Genomic DNA, 19,701 nt, shown 5'->3' with positions numbered 1-19,701 from the left:
CTATCCTATGGTTCCTAACACACGTCACCATCCCCACCGACGAGGGCCCCCCTAATTCGAATGAGGTGGCACACCGCTATGCGCGAGAAATGACCCGCCGCGCAGAGTCGGATGCCGCCCCGTCGAGTTCGGACCTCCTGCTTCAAAACACGCGAGAATGCTTGGTCAGGTACAATGACATCACCAAGCACTACCAGTTAGGCAGGCGGATATTGCCCCCACCTCACCCCAAGCTAAAACGACGCCAGGCAGTCGTCTGGCGACAGCTGCAGACACGCACCTTCCCCAGTCCGGTGCGATTGCGGCACATTTTCCCTGCCCAGTACCCGAATGCTACTTGTAAATTATGTCAGGCAACTATAGCGACGCTCTCACACATGCTATGGGAGTGCCCTGTCACAGCAGCTCAGATGGCAGTAGCTCCGGATGCTCTCGAGTCGAAGTGGGCAGGCGCTCTGCGCAGCTCCAACTTCAATACACAAGAATGGGCAGTCCAGCGGGCCCGCGAGGCGGCGTTGAGGCAAGGCATTGAAGTCCCCTCACGGGGGACCTGAGTCCGGGTTTTAAACATCGCCGGACTTTCAATAAAGTTGTTTCCATTCCATTAAAGAAGATTGAATGCAAGTGAATGTGTATTTTCATGTAGTTTGTCATGCTCATTGTGTGAGTTCATTGCTTTGGAGCATTCCTGTGTATATAATCCAACTGCCACTCCAGTTGTCGCGCTCCCATGAAATAGTTTCAAGAGATTCAGTAATGAATCTCTTCAAGAGATTTCAAGAGATTCAGTAATGAATCTCTTGAAAATGACTTCAGCCCTGACAGCCTTTCTTTCACTTCCGTGACTTGACCGATAATATAAGTCAATAGTGCGTAATGTGCGAAATAGGCTGGCAATAAGTGGACCTGAGTATGCTAACCAAGCTGTGTAGCCTCTTGCTACTACAGAAAAATGTTATCCAAAATTCCAGAGGGGGCAGCCCCCCACCCCTTGCACACTATTCCGATCGCCCATGACGATAAGTGAGTAACAACGCCACAATTTATGAAATACAGTTACTGTTCTGCACGAACTTGCCATGCTGTGTACACTTACTCGAAGTAGTATTCAGGGTCGGACAGGCGCAGCAAAGGAAGGAGCAAAGTGGCCGAACTTGCGATGTTTGCACATGTTTCGCATCCACGTGCTTCTCGGTCGCCGGGCTTTGCGCGCTCGTTGCTGTCTTCGCTTGCAAAGCAAAAACATCATCATATAACCACCCAGCATCACGACAGCAGATGCGTTGTTGCCGTGGCTCCCCATTTTTAGAGTTGCCACTGTTTCCAGTGTTGCCAGTTGCCGTGATAGATACTGTTCAATTTCTTGCTTGACATAACATCCCTATTGCGTTCCTAATGTATTGTTTACCAGTTCATTTTTTGTTTACACAAACATTATACTGACAGAATTTCGTTTAGCGTATTTAGTGCGTAAGGTTTATTTCATTTCTCTACGTCTAGCGAACATAAGAGAACGATCGGTCAGCACTGCTCAAAAACGTGCTCTGTCGACGTTGCCACCGCCGTCGCCTGTTCGTACACTGCTGCGTCGCGTCTGCTGTACGTTTTTTTGACGTGACGGTGACGGGACGGGGCGTTTGACGGCTGTGTGAAGGCTATCACTTCTTGTTTAGCATTTTAGGGGCGCAGCTCCTCTTAGTCTAACCTTGTCACGTCTCCGTTATCCGGCGTATCTCCCGGCAGCCGGCAGTAAACGGCAGTATCTGTCCGGTGGTGGTGGTGGTGGCGTGCGGCGTGACCACCCTTACTGCGCATGCGCATACCCTCTCCACACACCCCCTCTCCACTCCCCCTCACCATTCCCCATGTCCTCTACCCCTCTCCCCTTTCTCTCTCCACTCACCCTCTCCCTTTCCCCTCTCCCATAACCCTCTCCACTTCCCTCTCCCCTTCCCCTCTCCCATAACCAGTCTTAAAAAATGCCAGGCCTGCGCGGAAAGCGAAGCACAGTCACAGCGAAAGCTGGAAGAGCGGCATTTCTAGAGCCCGTTGTAAACTCTCTTGGGGCTACTAATACAAGTACACTAGCAAGGTACCCACTACGCCATAAATCACAATATTTGTGAAATTGGGAAGCACCTACAACGCCATTATTCGTCATTGTGCGCAGAAGCGAGGTTCCAGCTACACATATGTAAAGCATTATGTGCACTTTGCTTACGTGACGACTGATGACGATGAAGAACTGTGGCTCAGCCCTCTGTAATGGGTTGCAAGCTTTAAACGGCTCACCAGTTACGTAATTGGCATTGTGTGACGCCCGGTCGCTATTTAACTCTCCCACCATGCAATATAACATACATTGACGTGAGAAAGAGAGACAGGGAGAAGGGGGAAGAACTTTATTGAGACCCTGAGGAAATGGATGATGGGCTTATGGGCTTCCTTGGCAACCAATGCAAGTGCACTTGCGAGGAACCCACTACGCTATAAATCATCATAATTTCTGTGAAATGATAAGTTTTACGTGACGACTGATGACGATAACGAATTGTGGCTCAGCCTTTTGTAATGGGTTGGAAGCTTTAAACGGCTCACCAGTTACGTAATTCGCATTGTGTGACGCCAGGTCGCTATTTAACTCTCCCACCATGCAATATGACATACATTGACGTGAGAAAGAGAGACAGAGAGAGGGGGGAAGAACTTTATTAAGACCCTGAGGAAATGGATGATGGGCTCATGCATGGGCTTCCTTGGCAACCAATGCAAGTGCACTTGCGAGGAACCCACTACGCTATAAATCATAATTTCTGTGAAGTAGGGAAGCAGCCACTAGGCCATTTTTCGTCATTCAACGGAGAGCCGTGGTACCCGCTAAAAACATTTAAGGCATTATGCGCACTTTGTTGGTGTTGTGCCTGATGACGATGAAGAATTATTGCACAGCCCCTTGTAGTGGGTTGGAAGCATGCAACAGCCCACTCATTGCGCAATTCGCATTGTGTGACGCCTGGTTACATAATTCGCGTTGTGTGGTGCGTGGTTGTTATTTCACTCTTCTACCACACTAAATTACATATGTTAATGTGGTTCCTTCTGGACATGAAGCCTGTATAGCGTCGTTTTGCAAGGCATGGCTCTGAGGTACAACACTGGGCTCCCACTCAGAGGGCCCAGGTTCGAACCCCGTTCCATCCTGGAATTTTTTTTATTTCGTTTTTTTTCTTATTTCGAGCGATAGTGGTCACGGACACCGGCGGCGGCGGCGGACAACTACGCCACCAAAAACGGCCGTTGAAATGATCTCATAACAGCTTTCGCTGTAAAACGGAGGGGGCGTGCACACATGAAGTCTCCCGAAAGACAATGCGCTGCAATCTCCTCTCCTACGCTTCCCCCTCTTTCTCCTCTCCTACGGTCCCCCCCCCCTATCTTGCCCCGCGGCGCAGCGGCGCCGACGCAGGCAGCGTCGCGAGGCAGCGTCGCGGCAGCGTCTTGATTGAAAAAAAAAACGCCAGGCCTGCGCTGAAACCGCACCACAGTCACAGCGAAAGCTGGAAGAACGGCGTTTCTAGAGCCCGTTAAGCTCTCTTGGGGCTACAATACAAGTACACTAGAAAGGTACCCACTACGCCATAAATCACAATTTTTTGTGAAGTTGAGAAGCACCTACTAAGCCATTATTCATCATTCTACGGAGAAGCGAGGCACCAGCTACTCGTCTGTAAGGCATTATGTGCACTTTGTTGACGCGACGACCGATGACGATGAAGAATTATGGCTCAACCCTCTGTAATGGGTTGGAATCATTAAACGGCCCACCAGTTATGTAATTTGCATTGGGTGACGCCCGGTCGCTATTTCCCTCTCCCGTCATGCTGTATAACATACGTTGACGTGGGAGAGAGACGGGGGGAGGCGAAGAACTTTACTGAGACCCCGAGGAAATGGATCATGCGCTTATGGGCTTCCTTGGCAACCAACACAAGTGCAGTTGCGAGGAACCCATTACGCTATAAATCATTGTAATTTTTTAGAAGTAGGGCAGTAGGCACTGTGCCATTTTTCGTCATTCTACAGAGAGCGTTGGTACCTGCTAAACGCATGCGCACTTTGTTGATGCTGTGCCTGATGACGATGAAGAATTATGGCAGAGCCCTTTGTAAGGGTTGGAAGCATTCAACAACCTTCTCGTTGCGCATTTCGCATTGTGTGATGCCTGAGTGCAGAATTCGCGTTGTGCGACTCTTGGTGCTTATTTTACTCTTCTACCACGCTATATTGCATATGCTAAAGTGGTTCCTTCCCTACATGAAGCCTGTATAGGACCTTTTAGGGGCGAAGCTCCTTAAGGCGGCACCCGTTCGTCCCTCGTCGTGCTCGTAGTAGTGAGTAACAAGTCTTACCCTTTGACCTCCAAGGTGGTGCCGGCGGGAGATTTCTCCTGTGCGTTGTTGAACAATAAAAAATTCGCGGCGTGCGCGTTAACTAAAAGCCGAATTCTTCTGTCTCTGTAGAAGTGTAAGTGTTAGCTAAAAGCCGACTTCTTCTGTCTCTCATTCCCATTAGCAGCCATTGTTTACCTCCAAGGTAGTGCCTGGTGAGATTTCTCCTGCGCGTGATTAAACAATAAAAATTTTGTTCAAAACGCCGTTGATTGATGAAATAAACCAACGAAAGACGCCAGATGTTTTGTAAAAACAAAACGAAAGAACGCCAGATGTTTCTAAAGCAAAACGAAAAAGACGCCAGCTGCTTAACGAAAGACGCAAGGTGTTTTCTAAAGCAATGGTTTTCTAAACAATGAAAATTCACAGCGTACATGTAAAATTAAAGTGAGCTGCAAGTCGTCATAACTCATCGAACCTTTAGTATAAACGCGCCCGATCTCACGTCGGTGATGATGTACTGGGCAGAATTCACGGAAGATTCACGGTTTTTACGCATGTGAAAACGCAAAGTGACAACGTATAAATTAAAAGAAATACAAATATCTCGCTTGTGTGCACTGCGTTCCCCCTCAAAAAGCTACATGTAGAAAATGAAGGAGTATTTTATATATCCCACGCAGAAAATACGGACGCAATTGTGGGACTACATTCATTAGCGTTAGGATACGTGCATTGTGGCTCTGTAGCCTTCGCTTCATTGCCAAGAAAAGTTGTCCGCGAGTATAGCATGCCCAACGAACGCCAACGGAACGCGATCGTGGAGGTGCTCCGGCTTCGCATCGCCTCATGGTCCTCCTACGGCCCCCCCCCCCCCCCCCCCCCCCCCGCCCCTATCTTGCCTCGCGGCGCTGCGGCGCCGACGCAGGCAGCGTCGCGGCAGCGTCTTGATTGAAAAAACCGACCGCTCGCGCTGCACAACCGTTCACTGACCACCCCGCATAAATAGGCACTGGATTTTGACCTCCAAGGTAGTGCGTGTGTGCGATTGCTCCTGTGCGTGATTAAACAATGAAAATTCACAGCGTACATGTAAAATTAAAGTGAGCTGCAAATCGTCATAATTCTCATCGAACCTTTAGTATAAACGCGCCCGATCTCACGTCGGTGATGATGTACTGGGCAGAATTCACGGAAGATTCACGGTTTACCGATGAACCTCCGCAGCTTCGCCCACTCATCATAATTCACTCCGTGGATATGCTGTGATTTTTGCAAAGCAGTTTCAAGCACCGGCATGGCTCAGAGGTTGAATACTGGGCTCCCACGTAGAGGGCCCAGGTTCGAACCTCGTTCCATCCTGGAATTTTTTCTTATTTCGTTTTTTTTTTTTCTTATTTCGAGCGATACTGGTTACGGACACCGGCGGCGGCGGCGGACAACTACGGCGCCAAAAACGGCCGGTGAAATGATCTCATGACAGCTTTCGCTGTAAAAACCGACCGCTCGCTGCACAACCGTTCACTGACCACCCCGTATATATATGCATTGAATTTTGACCTCCAAGGTAGTGCGTGTGTGCGATTTCTCCTGTGCGTGATTAAACAATGAAAATTCACAGCGTACATGTAAAATTAAAGTGAGCTGCAAGTCGTCATAACTCTCATCGAACCTTTAGTATAAACGCGCCCGATCTCACGTCGGTGATGATGTACTAGGCAGAATTCACGGAAGATTCATGGTTTACCGATGAACCTCCGCAGCTTCGCCCATTCATCATCATTCACTCCGTGGATATGCTGCGATTTTTTATATTCACTGAAACGTAAGGATACAGATGTGGTGCTGACGCACGTGTCACCTTTCTGAGTGACAAAAAATGCTTGCGATCGTTCGCGAGCTATTCTCTCCTTACTTCTGCTTAGGATTTTGTCAAGTCGTGGTTCACAGTTTCTGCAAGTGCTGCAAGGGGCGGGTAGGTTCTGAAGCGACGCAAGCTAATCGCCTAAATGTCGTTCATGTTCCTTGGAACGCTCGTTGGTGCAGCGCCGAGACTGACCAACGTAAACTTTGCCAGACCACATGTGGCTTACGAGCACCCCCTTTCATGTTGCAAAGTTTACGGCGGTCAGACTGGGCGCTGCGTCAACCAGCGTGCCAAGGAACATGAATGATCGTTAGGAGATGAGTCGGCGTCGTTGCGGAACCTACCCGCCCATTGCAGTACTTGTCGAAACTGTGAAACACGACTTGACACAATCAAAATCTTAAAGCAGAAGTAAGGACAGATTAGCTCGCGAACGATGGCAAGCATTTCTTATCACTCAGAAAGGCGACGCGTCTGTCAGCACCGTATCTCTATCCTTACGTTCCAGTGAATATCAAATACTAAAGAAAAAGTGATAGTCTTGCACAAAGTCCACCCCAATCTACTGCTCTCTTATGAGTGCGCATGCGTTCGTTGCCTTTTTCTTGCTATTAGATACAATGCGTATGATTTCAATAAAAATATTTGGAGTCAGCGCCTGTCCTGCCATGTATACTTCTCTGTCTTGTCCTCGTCAAATGTAGCGCTACAATATTTTAATTCAGAATGTATCGCCAACAAGCACCGCAACGTGTTTTGTTAAGCTTGCACTAAGCCGCGTAAGGCTTGACACAGCAAAATTGGACGATTCCGAAGACTAATCTGGTTGCTTCTTGGTTGTTTCTAGGCCTTAGCTTGGTGATGAGGGTTGTTTCTTGGTTGCTTCTAGGTCGTTGCTAGGCTTTAGACAGGGGATGCTAAGTTGTTTCTGCGTGGATTGTCAGCGCAGAGGTTCGAGTTAAATTACAGACAGTCACAGACATGATATGGATGTCGAAACTCCAGAGACGGAGACTCGCGCTGAAACCAAGCGTTCGAACCTCTCATTCAGTCACAGACAGGACACGGATGTCCAAACTTCAAAGACAGAAAGTGGCGCTCGCACCTCTCATATATCTATGGGCAGGTCGTCGTTGTCATAGGCCTTCCATCGCTTCGAGGACTTGTCGCAGCTGCGTTGCCTTTCACCTTCCCTAGTGTTGGGCTAACTGTTGCCTTCTTACTTTTTAGTAGACCAATGGTGAGTAGTGGAATTTAACCAATTTCTGTGGCGCATGACCCGTTTATGATAGTTTTCTGATAGGCCGCACATATTTCTATGGCACATACCGTTTGTTGGGCTAACCGTTGCCTGGTTTATTTTTAGTGGACCAGTAGAGGGATTTACCAATTTTTGTGGCACATGCCTGATAGGCCGCACAAATTACGGCTGCCTTAAACAGCTTCGCTGTTAAAGAAAGGTCTATAGACTTGACAAAGTTGAAGGTAGCGCCGCTTCTTTTCTGAAATGGTCACGGAGCTTCCTTGCCGTGGGGCGGAGCTTCCCAGCACCACAGCAATAGGCAGTTTCAGAATAGCGTACGCAAAGATAGCGGTCCTTGCGGTCACCCGCTATTTACGTCACTTAACGGGGCCCGCAAGAGATTAGCGTACGGCGCATGCGCAGTGGCGACAAACGCTAACGCAGACCTTTGCGAACGCTGTTCTAAAACTGCCTAATTTCTGTGAAGTGTGGCGCCTTTTCAGCGGAGGGCCGGCGCACTGCTGGAGTAGCTCAATTGAAGGAAAAAAACTTCGCCTTAAAAGAAAAGCCGAGCGCGAGAAAGACGGGACAAGAAGACGGCACGAGTGCTTTGGCGAGCGCCGGACGCGAGCCCTGTCTTGTGACATACTATCGCGACGGAAAGAAACGCGTACGTACAGCGGAACGCGTGGCTCTCGGCCAGCTGTGCGCCGGGTTCCACAGCTTTCGCCTCACGTCCTACGTGACGCCAATGCTGTGTAACTCGGCGCACATCTGGTGCATGGGAAAGAAAGACCGGGAGAGAGCATGCGGAGAAGATGGTGTGCCGTCAATACGCCAGATGTTGTCCGTCTTTCAGGGTATGTATGTTACGACCTAATATCTGCTCTGTCATTACAACCCTTAGCGTAACCTATTCCACCCGATTTATAAACGTTTTCGGCGTTCGTGTGTGCTGGTGATTCCTTAATTGAACTCTTGTTTTTCGCGCGATCCCGAAGCCGCTTGAAAAGAAGCACGTGTTTGTGACCTGATCCGACAGGTACCGCAGCGAGCCCGTTGCCATGGGTTGCTGAGATGAAACTCCTGTTTATATTCATCTTTATCAATTATATTATTGAAATTGTAATTATGACACACGTTAACGTCCACTGAAGAAAAAAAACGAAGGACATTGATAAAACTAAGAACTAAAAAAACATGGCTGATCCCTCCGTCATAGGAATCGGTATAACACGAAAGTTAAACGTGTCTTCACAGAAGTAGTGCTTATTGTGTAGTGATATATGAGAGCTTGTACAATGTCTATTCGTGTTTGGCAGCTATAGCACCGTTTGACGTGGATGCACCCATGTTGACAGCATGTCTCTATCGCGACGACTAACGCCCATGATCATTACTAAACCGTTGTGGTAGCTGACGATGTGATATTTGGACACAGCGAATCGTGAATCCCGCGTAAAGATGATATCAACAAGCTCATAATCAACACTGGTACCCGGTATGCGCTTCTTCAAAGCGTCGTCAATTAAGGAGAGAAACGGCACGGTGTGCGCTTTCTAGTAACGGGTAGCCGACGCCTGTGCTCAGGCATACATAACACACACTGCGCTTCAGCAACACGGGAGGTAGAGGTTCGTAGCCTGAGCCGCAAACGCGTGCGTCCCGCTGGCCTCTGTCTCGCAGGCGCTGCTCTCGCTCACCAAGGCACGACATTCGCCCGTCGAAATCGCGTCCTTTCTGCAACGCATATTGCAGCAGTCGGCCGCGGAGAAATCCCGTTGGTGCACGTGGAAGCTACTCCGTTGAGCCGACGCACGCTAACACGAAGCCAAAGGCAAAGAACGTAACTGCGTCAAGCGTGCCTCGGCGACGGCAGCGCGGCCAGTCTACCTCTCTGGTATCGAGACGCTTTATCAGTGCTTTAACCATTACCTCCGATATCGCGTGCAATCTCGGAGGAAGCGCTAGTAAGTGTCGATCGTGAAGCATTACTTCTTTTCACACCTCACAGACGGCGGCACCGCCCCGCTCCGCCCGCCGCGAAAGAGAATGTGCGAAAGATATAAGGCGCGTTCGCGCCGTGTCCTGCATCTCCCGAGTTAGCTTACTCGGTAGCGCGTCGGGCGCTTGCCGTCGCGGCCGCAACGTCGTGGGTTCGATTCCCAGCGGGGTATGTTTTTCTTGGTTTTTTTCTTTCTCACCCGTTGGCGTCCATTTTATCAACGTCATATCCGTGACGGATGTACTTGGTGGACCCCGGCATAAAACACTTTCGTGTTAAAATGAATAAAAGACGTTTCGGCTTCGCACCTGAAGCCTTGTTCACTTTAATGGAGTGAAGGCAAGTTACAGAAGCTTATGTATTCTTCAGCACATGACGCCAGCAGCGCCTGTACGATAGAGGGAGGGTTCCTTGACATCGACTTCGCGTGTGACGTGTTTTTTGTACCTCGAACAACTCCAGATAAAGCCGCGATTACAAATTTCTTGCTTGGCAGTTAATTCTTGAGATTGCCAGCTTAATCTTGTGGCCGTTGCTTCCGTGTGTTCGACGAGGACATGCAAATCGGCGCGTTTCTTGTCGACGTCGTTCTGATGCTGCCTCAGTCGCTGTTACAAATTGTACGTTGCTTAGGTACAGACGACCGAGGCGCAAAATACATTTCTTGAAAAAACGCCAGGCCTGCGCTGAAACCGCAGCACAGTCACAGCGAAAGCTGGAAGAGCGGCGTTTCTAGAGCCCTTTAAGCTCTCTTGGGGCTACAATACAAGTACACTAGAAAGGTACCCACTACGCCATAAATCACAATTTTTGTGAAGTTGGTAAGCGCCTACTAAGCCATTATTCGTCATTCTGTGGAGAAGCGAGGCACCGGCTACACGTCTGTAAGGCATTATGTGCACTTTGTTGACGCGACGACCGATGACGATGAAGAATTATGGCTCAGCCCTTTGTAATGGGTTGGAATCTTTAAACGGCCCACCAGTTATGTAATTTGCATTGGGTGACGCCCGGTCGCTATTTCCCTCTCCCGTCATGCTGTATAACATACGTTGACGTGGGAGAGAGACGGGGGGGGGGCGAAGAACTGAGACCCCGAGGAAATGGATCATGCGCTTATGGGCTTTTGGCAACCAATACAAGTGCACTTGCGAGAAACCCACTACGCTATAAATCATTGTAATTTTACTGAGACCCCGCGGAAGTGGATCATGCGCTTGTGGGCTTCCTTGGCCACCAATACAAGTGCACTTGCGAGGAACCCACTACGCTACAAATCATTGTAATTTTTCAGAAGTAGGGCAGTAGGCACTGTGCCATTTTTCGTTATTCTACGGAGAGCGTTGGTACCTGATAAACGCATGTAAGGCATTACGCGCATTTTGTTGATGCTGTGCCTGATGACGATGAAGAATTATGCCAGAGCCCTTTGTAATGGATTGGAAGCATTCAACAACCTACTCGTTGCGCACTTCGCATTGTGTGACGCCTGGTTACAGAATTCGCGTTGTGCGAGGCGTGGTGCTTATTTTACTTTTCTACCACACTATATTGCATATGCTAATGTCGTTCCTTCCCGACATGAAGCCTGTATAGGGCCTTTTTGCAAAGCAGTTTCGAGCACCGGCATGGCTCAGAGGTTGAATACTGGGCTCCCACGCAGAGGGCCCAGGTTCGAACCTCGTTCCATCCTGGAATTATTTCTTATTTCGTTTTTTTTCTTATTTCGAGCGATACTGGTTACGGACACCGGCGGCGGCGGCGGCGGACAACTACGGCGCCAAAAACGGCCGGTGAAATGACCTCATAACAGCTTTCGCTGTAAAAGGGAGAAGCAGAAGAGAAGACAGAGAAGCGCCAACCACCAACTGTTTAATGACCGACTACGAAAGGTACAGTAAAAAGAAAACATTTGCACGCCTGCGTGAACAGTGATCATCCGATGTACAGGGACATGGTCAAGCCAACATAGTATCTAGGAAGTGAATTTCTGTCGAATATAAAGATATCGAAGTGTCACTGGCACAATCAGAACCTTTCTTCTTGATATAGAATGCTCCAGCAGCTCTCTAACCGTTTGTTGTCTGCTCTTGCCAAGAATCAGTACTTGCACAAAGCATGGTTCACATCCGCAGGAGTTGCAATGCGCAGGAAGGTGCGCATGATGACTCTTACCTAGGCTGTTAGCATGAATGTATTTTGCGGCCTCGGTCGCCTGTACCTAAGCAACTGCGCACCAAGTATCCCAGAAAAAGTCCTTTTGCAAATTGTACGATTCACCGATGTATAACGCAGTCGCAATCCGCGCATAGTATCTTGTAGACTACTCCACGAAACGACTCTCTCGGAAGCCAGTTCTTGCTGCTCACGGGTCCGTGCCTCAGCTTACACACAGGCACGTGTGCCATCTCAACGTCATAACTCCGCATAACGCGAGATAAGATTTCACTCGTCCCAGGAACAAGGTGCAGCGGGTAAAGATCCTTTTCCATGGTCATGGAAAAGGAATAGCGTGGCACCGAAGCATTTTATGCTTCGGTGCCACGCTATTTTATCTGGCATGCTGTACGTTTTGAATTTGAGACTGGCGCACACTTTCCCTCGTGACGTCATGTGGAAGCGCGTCGAGGAGCGCCACCCGCAGTTTTTTGTTCGCTGCTATTCGTGGATTATACAGAGTGCAGCTTTTTTGTGCGACACCTACTTCCATATCCAAAGGGCCGGCAATCGATTGAATGAGTTGCGGATGTAGTAAGAAAACCAATGAGAGCAATATCCCTCTGAAGAGCAAGAGAGTTATAAATTACCGAACAGCCTTTCGTTTCGCTTGTAGAGACAGGAACCCGTATGCTAATGCCTCATGGGAAGCACGTGGGAAGTAGCTGAGCGGGTGATTGCGCAAATCAACCCTCAGCGCACGAGTCAAATATGCAATGTGGCCCTATCATAATGTGACCTAACGAGGTTTTTCACTGCCTCCAGGATCGTAGGCATTGCAGGCTTTCTGCACCTCACCTGCTTTGGCACTGCCTCCATGATCGAGGCGCCGATCACGGAGGCAGTGCAAAGCGGCAATGTAATGTGATGACGTCATCGTTTGAGTCAACGTTATGGGACGTTATAAAGACGTCATGATAGGTCACAAATTTTCGCATCTGTGACGTCATGGTGAGGTCATCACGTGATTTTTTGCGTCACTCCTGTTGACACTAGAGTCACTGGAAAATTTCAGAGTACCGCAAAGGTAGGCTGCATGCGGGCAACATTGGGCGGCGGCGGCCATTTCCCTTCCAGACCGTTCGGCGCGTTACTAGCGTGTGTCGAGAAGTGACCGATCTTTACGCCTCGATGCCGTGTTACGCTCGGCGGAACTGCAATATGTGTGTGTGTTTCTTCAAGAAGATATCAGAAGTGATTTCGACTCATCGATAGTTATGAAAATACTGTGTGGTAAGCGGTGTAACTAATGAAACGTGCGGCGAATGTTGCCATGTGCTCGCGAACTCTTTTCGTGGCTTCATCGATCTCTTTTCGTGTCACGGCCGGGTGTGTTCGTTAGGTCCGGAGCTGTAAACATAGTTGCATTAGCGTAGTGACTTCGTGCAAGATGCCATTCTTTGACACTTGGTGAATCTTGACTGTTTGCGCCGTCTTTGCAGTCGGTGTTCAGGTTCAATTCATAGCGCGCTCGAGAACATTATCGAACAACATCGAGAACATTCAACATTGCCTCCTACGACTGATCGCTGACGCATACCTTGCTTGCTGTTCAACTGGGTGATATGTCTAATACAAGTGGTGTGTGTGTACGGCAATTGAAAGTTTTGCGTGACGTATTTATGTCTCGGTTCGGAATTCCAGCAGCCGAACGCACGGGGGAATCGGCGTGCGGTAGGTAAGGTGCATCTTATTTTGCGAATACGTTGTCATTTCATAAGAGATACGTAGAAAATAGGACATCAAAAACGATTGACAGTTTCATTTTCTATTTTTATCTCAATATTGAAAACGTTGCAGTGCATATGCAAATATTTTGCTGTGTTTCGATAAACAGCTTTTTTTTTTTGTTGACGATGCCAGAGCGTAAACAGCTGAGGTTCGGTTTCTGTACTGCTTTTAATTTCAGTTCTTTTTCGTAATGCACTTTTATTAAAACTTCCTTGCCACAGTGCTTTATGTTCTTCTGATCAGAAATAGCACATCCCGGAAATTTTTAAAGCGCATGCTACAGCAACACAGTATGTATATATACCTAAGGCTCGCAGGAAATCGATTCCCTCAATGCGGGGAATCTGCCTGGGTTTTCCCTTTTTTTTTGGCTTAACCATTTCTCACCCTCTAAACAGTATTGTAAGGATAAGCTCGGCGTAATGCAGCATTAGCAACATTTTTTAATGTGCTTAATACCATTGCCTTATACAAAGTTTATGAAGAGAGTTCCACGCTTCTGTTTTGCGGAATGGTAAATGATCATGCCACAACTGCCTTCAAGGTATACCAGTACTTTAATAAATCTTCGATTTCGCTCTCGTGCGTGACACGCTTATAACTCGAAATGCACGCACAATCGAAATGCAAACAGATCGTGTAATGCGTCTGCAAAAGTTGTCGTGCGTTGTTAAAACGCACGACAACTTTTGCAGACGCATTACACGACGCTTGAGGGATGGCTGCAAAATTTTAACCCACCGAGGCATTCTAAACAGGAATTCGAGAACTCCTTTTTTTTTGAGCGTATCAAAATAATTTCAAAGTTTTTGCGCGTGAAAGGGCCACATTGCACAACGAATCATAACTTTGTGCGAATAGGACGGTGTTTAAATATACACTAACCATATTCAAGCGAAACACGCAAGCAAGCACCTCGCATAGCGCGGAGCGGTTGGTCGGGGTCAATTTGTTGCGCCTAATGTTTCTAATCCAAAGGAATCTTGTCTTGTTTTCCTTGGGAAGCTTAAAAAGACAGACACCTTTCGGGCTACGGCTTGAGCATCCAACCACGCTGCAACAGCCCATTGCACGCAAGAAATTGCGTGAATGCGAGGACCAGTAGCCGCCATGAACGCAAAAGACCTGCAAGCGCTGCGGTGGAAATATCGCGCTTCGCCTTCACGGCTCCGCGCCGCGCTGCCATGGCCGGCAGAGAAAGAGGGTATACGTCACGAAAAGAGGGCGGTGAGACGAAAGAATCGCCGAACTCTCCTGAAGGGTATATATGTATATATATACCAAAAGAACAAAGGGTTTCTAGGTCCGGTGAAATATTCACAGAAACAGCAAACAGACGCGCGTGCGAAGCAATTTTTTATTTACGTCTCGCTCGGGGTCCGAGCTTCATTAGCCGATGAAGCTCGGACCCCGAGCGAAACGTAAATAAAAAATTGCTTCGCACGCGCGTCTGTTTGCTGTTTCTGTATATATATATATATATCTCGGAGGTGCTTCAGCGTGGCAGAGGTCACCCGCGAGACGGCGCAAAGGCCCAAGGGCGCGCCTTAAAGGGACCGACAACTACCCAGAATATGAAATGAGTTGACTCCACTGATGTAAAGATTGTCCGTTGCACTGACTCAAACCGACTCTGTTTTTTTTTAGAGGCTACAGCGCACAAAGACGGGGACAACAGAAGAAAACACAGGACGAAGCGGCGCTTCGTCCTGTGTTTTCTTCTGTTGTCCCCGTCTTTGTGCGCTGTAGCCTTTAAGATGCAATACCAACTAGCCCACCAAGCCATAGTTGTGAACCTGTTTTTTTCGTGAGAGTTGGATTTATATTTTTATTTCTTAATTGAAAGTCGCAAAAAATGACCTGTGGCGCCTCTAGCGGCCAAAACATGCATGATCCGATGAAGACGGCCACGTGACCGTTGACTGCTGTACGCGGTCGACGATTTTATTGTTAGTATTGAAATATATTGTACGTTTCTTTATATTAAAAGGTACTACTCCATAATAATGTACATATAGGCCTGCGTTAGTAGTATGCATTAAAGTGGCGCTGCCTTCGCGTGACGTAATGATCCCATGCTCGTCAGCGCGTCTTGAGCAACTTTTCAGCGTGCTCATGCAACCGTGGACGTAGTTTCCAGGTCGCTAAGATAAGATCTTAGAGCGACATAGTTTTGCTACCTACACTTCGTCTCAGAAATGACGTGCGCTGCTACTCGGTGCGGCCGTGCGTATGCACAGTTACGTTTTCGATTACTTGGCTTGGCTCGTGTATCGAGAGAGTAACGACGCCGGGACAAGCCATCCATGACACAGAGGCGCAGGCAACCTTGGGCGCAGGCGCACACAACGCTGTACAAATACCGGGAAGGTGTATAAAGCCACACATCTAATTGTAACAGCTTGCTTTTTTTTCAAAAATGGTTGAAAAGCTTAAAATAAAGGTGGTTAAGCATAGTTACAGTAACTCCTGCGAAAGCAGAACAACGACAGCTTTCACAAGGGCTAGCGGCATCGCTATCAATTCTCAGCGTTGCTGGAGCAAGCCTCCATGCGTGGTTGGAGCCTTTCAGATCGAAAAATACTGCTTTTAAAATAACTACGTGCTTTTTGGATAAACCGCTGCAGCTACAAACGCCCGAGAGGTGAGCTTCCTGTGGCGCCGTAAAAAACTGGGTCGAGAAAAATCAGTTGTCGGTCCCTTTAAAGGGCATCGCCCCGCCGTGTTCCATCCCACCGCATCAATATAGGAGCCGGAAGCCGTCCGCAGTTTGACTTACAGGGTGGGGTTGCCTGTACTCGCTCACGTATCTCTAGAGGGGGGTTCGACAGATGGCTCAGGGTAATGTACGTGGTTTGCTCTTATCGTGAGAGTTTGCGGTGATGCCATAGAAAACAAGGAGGTCACATCGCTCTCTGCAGTGGCCGCGTTCGCTAAAGGTGTGACCTGTTAGGCTTTCTTCGTATGGCATTTCAGTACGTCGCTATTGCATTCATAGATTCGCCCTCGCGGTGAAACTATGACTATTTTTGTTTGTGACTTTTATACTTTAAATAATAGCTTTGTGTCTGTCACCACAGTAACCGTAGCTTTCACTGCCTGCTGAACTTTGATCATAGGTGTGCGCACAGGGGGGGCAGGGGGGGCGGCCGCCCCCCCTAATCACCCAAGAGGGGGGGCGCAAAATCTACCCTGTACATTAACCTTTCTAGTCACCTGAGAGGAGGGGGGCGCAAAATCTGCCCCATACATTGACTTAGTAAGGTGGGGGGGGCCGCTGCGATGAACCTTCGCCCTCCCTAATGGGGAACCCTGCGCACGCCTACGACTTTGATCTCGTGTTGGTGCTGTTTCGTCTATAGGCAAGGTAATCCAGTGTTTACATAAACGTTGTCGGAGCAAAACCTGTTCCAATTATGCCTCGGACTCCTGTGTAATATGTTTGCAGAAACACACATTGATAGTGATGGGTTCAATAAGAATGTATGCAGTGTACACAAAACGAAATCGCAGTGCTGCCGTTCACACAGAAACAGTTGCAGTTCTACATCTTCAAAATTGGCTAGCGCGAAAATCGACAAGGACTGAGAAGGAACACTGATGTACAGGCCAGGCGCTACTCGCAACTAAGCTTTATTCAGAAACGTCTTCCTACATATATACACAGCCGAGTGGCGCGCGCAGGCGCAATGCACATGACAGTCGACAATGCTAATCAGGATCGGGATACCAAAACATATTCGCATCATAACCAAGTATCTAAGAACAGTCTTTCCTTACTGCGCAGAACAACAGAAGTGTCACTGATACATTCACGGGCTTTCTTTTTAATGTGATAGCCTCCATTAGTTCTCTCGCCAGCGCATTCCCACTTCTGCCCAGAATTCGAATGCTAGACAGCACTGGCTCACAGGCACAGGTCCTACAATGCGTAGGTAGATGAAAAGTCAAATTATTTTTAACAGATCGCTCGTGTTCCCGCGCTCGATCGTTGACGCAACGACCAGTTTGTCCGATATAAACCTTGCCACAAGTGAGTGGGATTTCGTACACGACGCCTACGGCGCATGTGACGTAGGGCCGAACGTGCTTTTTTCCGCACGTCGGTTTTTTAAATGGTCCCGAAATGCGAGGGCATAGCCCAGCCAGTTTATGCGGCGCTGAAAAAACTATAGGTACATTGCACCTATTTGCCACATTTTTTAAATTGTGTGCCACTTTGTAGACGACTTTCTCGTGATTTTAAGCACTAATCCCTTCCAGACGAATACTAGTGCTGTTGATGATATTTTAAACCTGTTTAGACGACATGTAAAGGGTTTAACCTTCACCCATGAGACTTCCTAACAATGACACTTGCAATTTTTAGATCTTAATATGCTTTTAAGGGGGCAGCATATTGCTGGAAGTACTCTCCGCGAGCCCAAAAAGAGCTTTTGCCCCTTGATTCTGCTCATAGTAAGGTTGTAAAACGAGCTATTGCCTCACATGCCTTGAATCGGTGCTGGCAAAGTCCTGCGTTCACTTGGCTCAGGATAGTTTAATAGCCAGATTGAGCGCCTACAGGCGGCTGGGTTCCCCTGCTCGAACTTGACTGCTGTGTACGAAACCCGCCTTCAGAAACTGAAGGGGAAGAAGAGGCCTGGCTCTGCTCGTGCAGAAAAAAGGCCGGAAGTGGTGCCGTATGTGCTCAAGTGGCACACAATTTAAAAAATGTGGAAAATAGTACAATGTACCTATAGTTTTTTCAGCGCCGCATAATCTGGCTGGGCTATGCCCTTGCATTTCGGGACCATTTAAAAAACCGACGTGCGGAAAAAAGCACGTCCGGCCCTACGTCACATGCGCCGTAGGCGTCGTGTACGAAATCCCACTCACTTGTGGCAAGGTTTATATCGGACAAACTGGTCGTTGCGTCAACGATCGAGCACGGGAACACGAGCGATCTGTTAAAAATAATTTGACTTTTCATCTGCCTATGCATTGTAGGACCTGTGCCTGTGAGCCAGTGCTGTCTAGCATTCGAATTCTGGGCAGAAGTGGGAATGCGCTGGCGAGAGAACTAATGGAGGCTTATCACATTAAAAAGAAAGACCGTGAATGTATCAGTGACACTTCTGTTGTTCTGCGCAGTAAGGAAAGACTGTTCTTAGATACTTGGTTATGATGCGAATATGTTTTGGTATCCCGATCCTGATTAGCATTGTCGACTGTCATGTGCATTACGCCTGCGCGCGCCACTCGGCTGTGTATATATGTAGGAAGACGTTTCTGAATAAAGCTTAGTTGCGAGTAGTGCCTGGCCTGTACATCAGTGTTCCGTCTCAGTCCTTGTCGATTGTCGCGCTAGCCAATTTTGAAGATTATGAACCAACTAGCCCAACAACGTATACTATTAAGCAGTTCTACATGTATGCGTGACTTCTCTTCAAGGACACCTGCGAGCTAAACTTTTGTTTTAGAATTTATACTTTAGCTTGTAGTATATTGTCTGACGATTCCGACAGTGAATCGTAAATGATTTGACTTATCCTATATTTAATAGGATAAGAGGAGCGCTTCGCCTATCGTGTCCTCTCTTGTGTCCGCCCTTTTTTCTGCGCTGCAAATTTATCAATATTACCACCATTTCATACGTCAATTCCATACGCCCGCCTAAAATCATAAGCAACTAGAGCCCGGGTACACCACGGTGGAGTGCCATAAGTTCACGAGCCATCAGGATTTGGTGACATTGAAAGCCCACTTTCTGAATCAGAGCGACGCGTGTGAAACGACGTGGGTGCTGCGGTATCATTTCATACGTGGCGCGCCAGGCACGTTTTCCTGTGAAATTTCTGTGTACAATGAAACGACTTCTCAGAGGGAAAAGCTTCCTAGTTGAAGCAGTGTCAATGACTGGGCTGGTTCGTGCATTATGAAAGGGAACAAAAAAAGGGCTTTGGACAGAACGAAGTGAAGACGACAGACATCGCACTGGCTTTACTGCAAAACAACTGCAGTATTAAGCAAGCAGGAACTTGCACAGACTGCAAAACAAAAAAGCTGAATACGTGCATACACCAAACAGGCATGCCGCAAGGATAATATGTCGATCACCTCACCATGAATCTGCCGTACTATTTTCAGATGTACACCTGTGCACCGTGCTGGTACAGTGTTACCGTGCTTGGCTGCTGACCGCGGGTTCGATTCCAGCCGCGGCGGTCGCATATTGACGGAGGCGAAATGCCAAAGGACCCGTGTA

This window comes from Rhipicephalus sanguineus, chromosome 4 (assembly GCF_013339695.2).
Source record: "Rhipicephalus sanguineus isolate Rsan-2018 chromosome 4, BIME_Rsan_1.4, whole genome shotgun sequence".
Taxonomy (NCBI): Eukaryota; Metazoa; Arthropoda; class Arachnida; order Ixodida; family Ixodidae; genus Rhipicephalus; species Rhipicephalus sanguineus.
Note: the sequence above shows the minus strand (reverse complement) of the source record.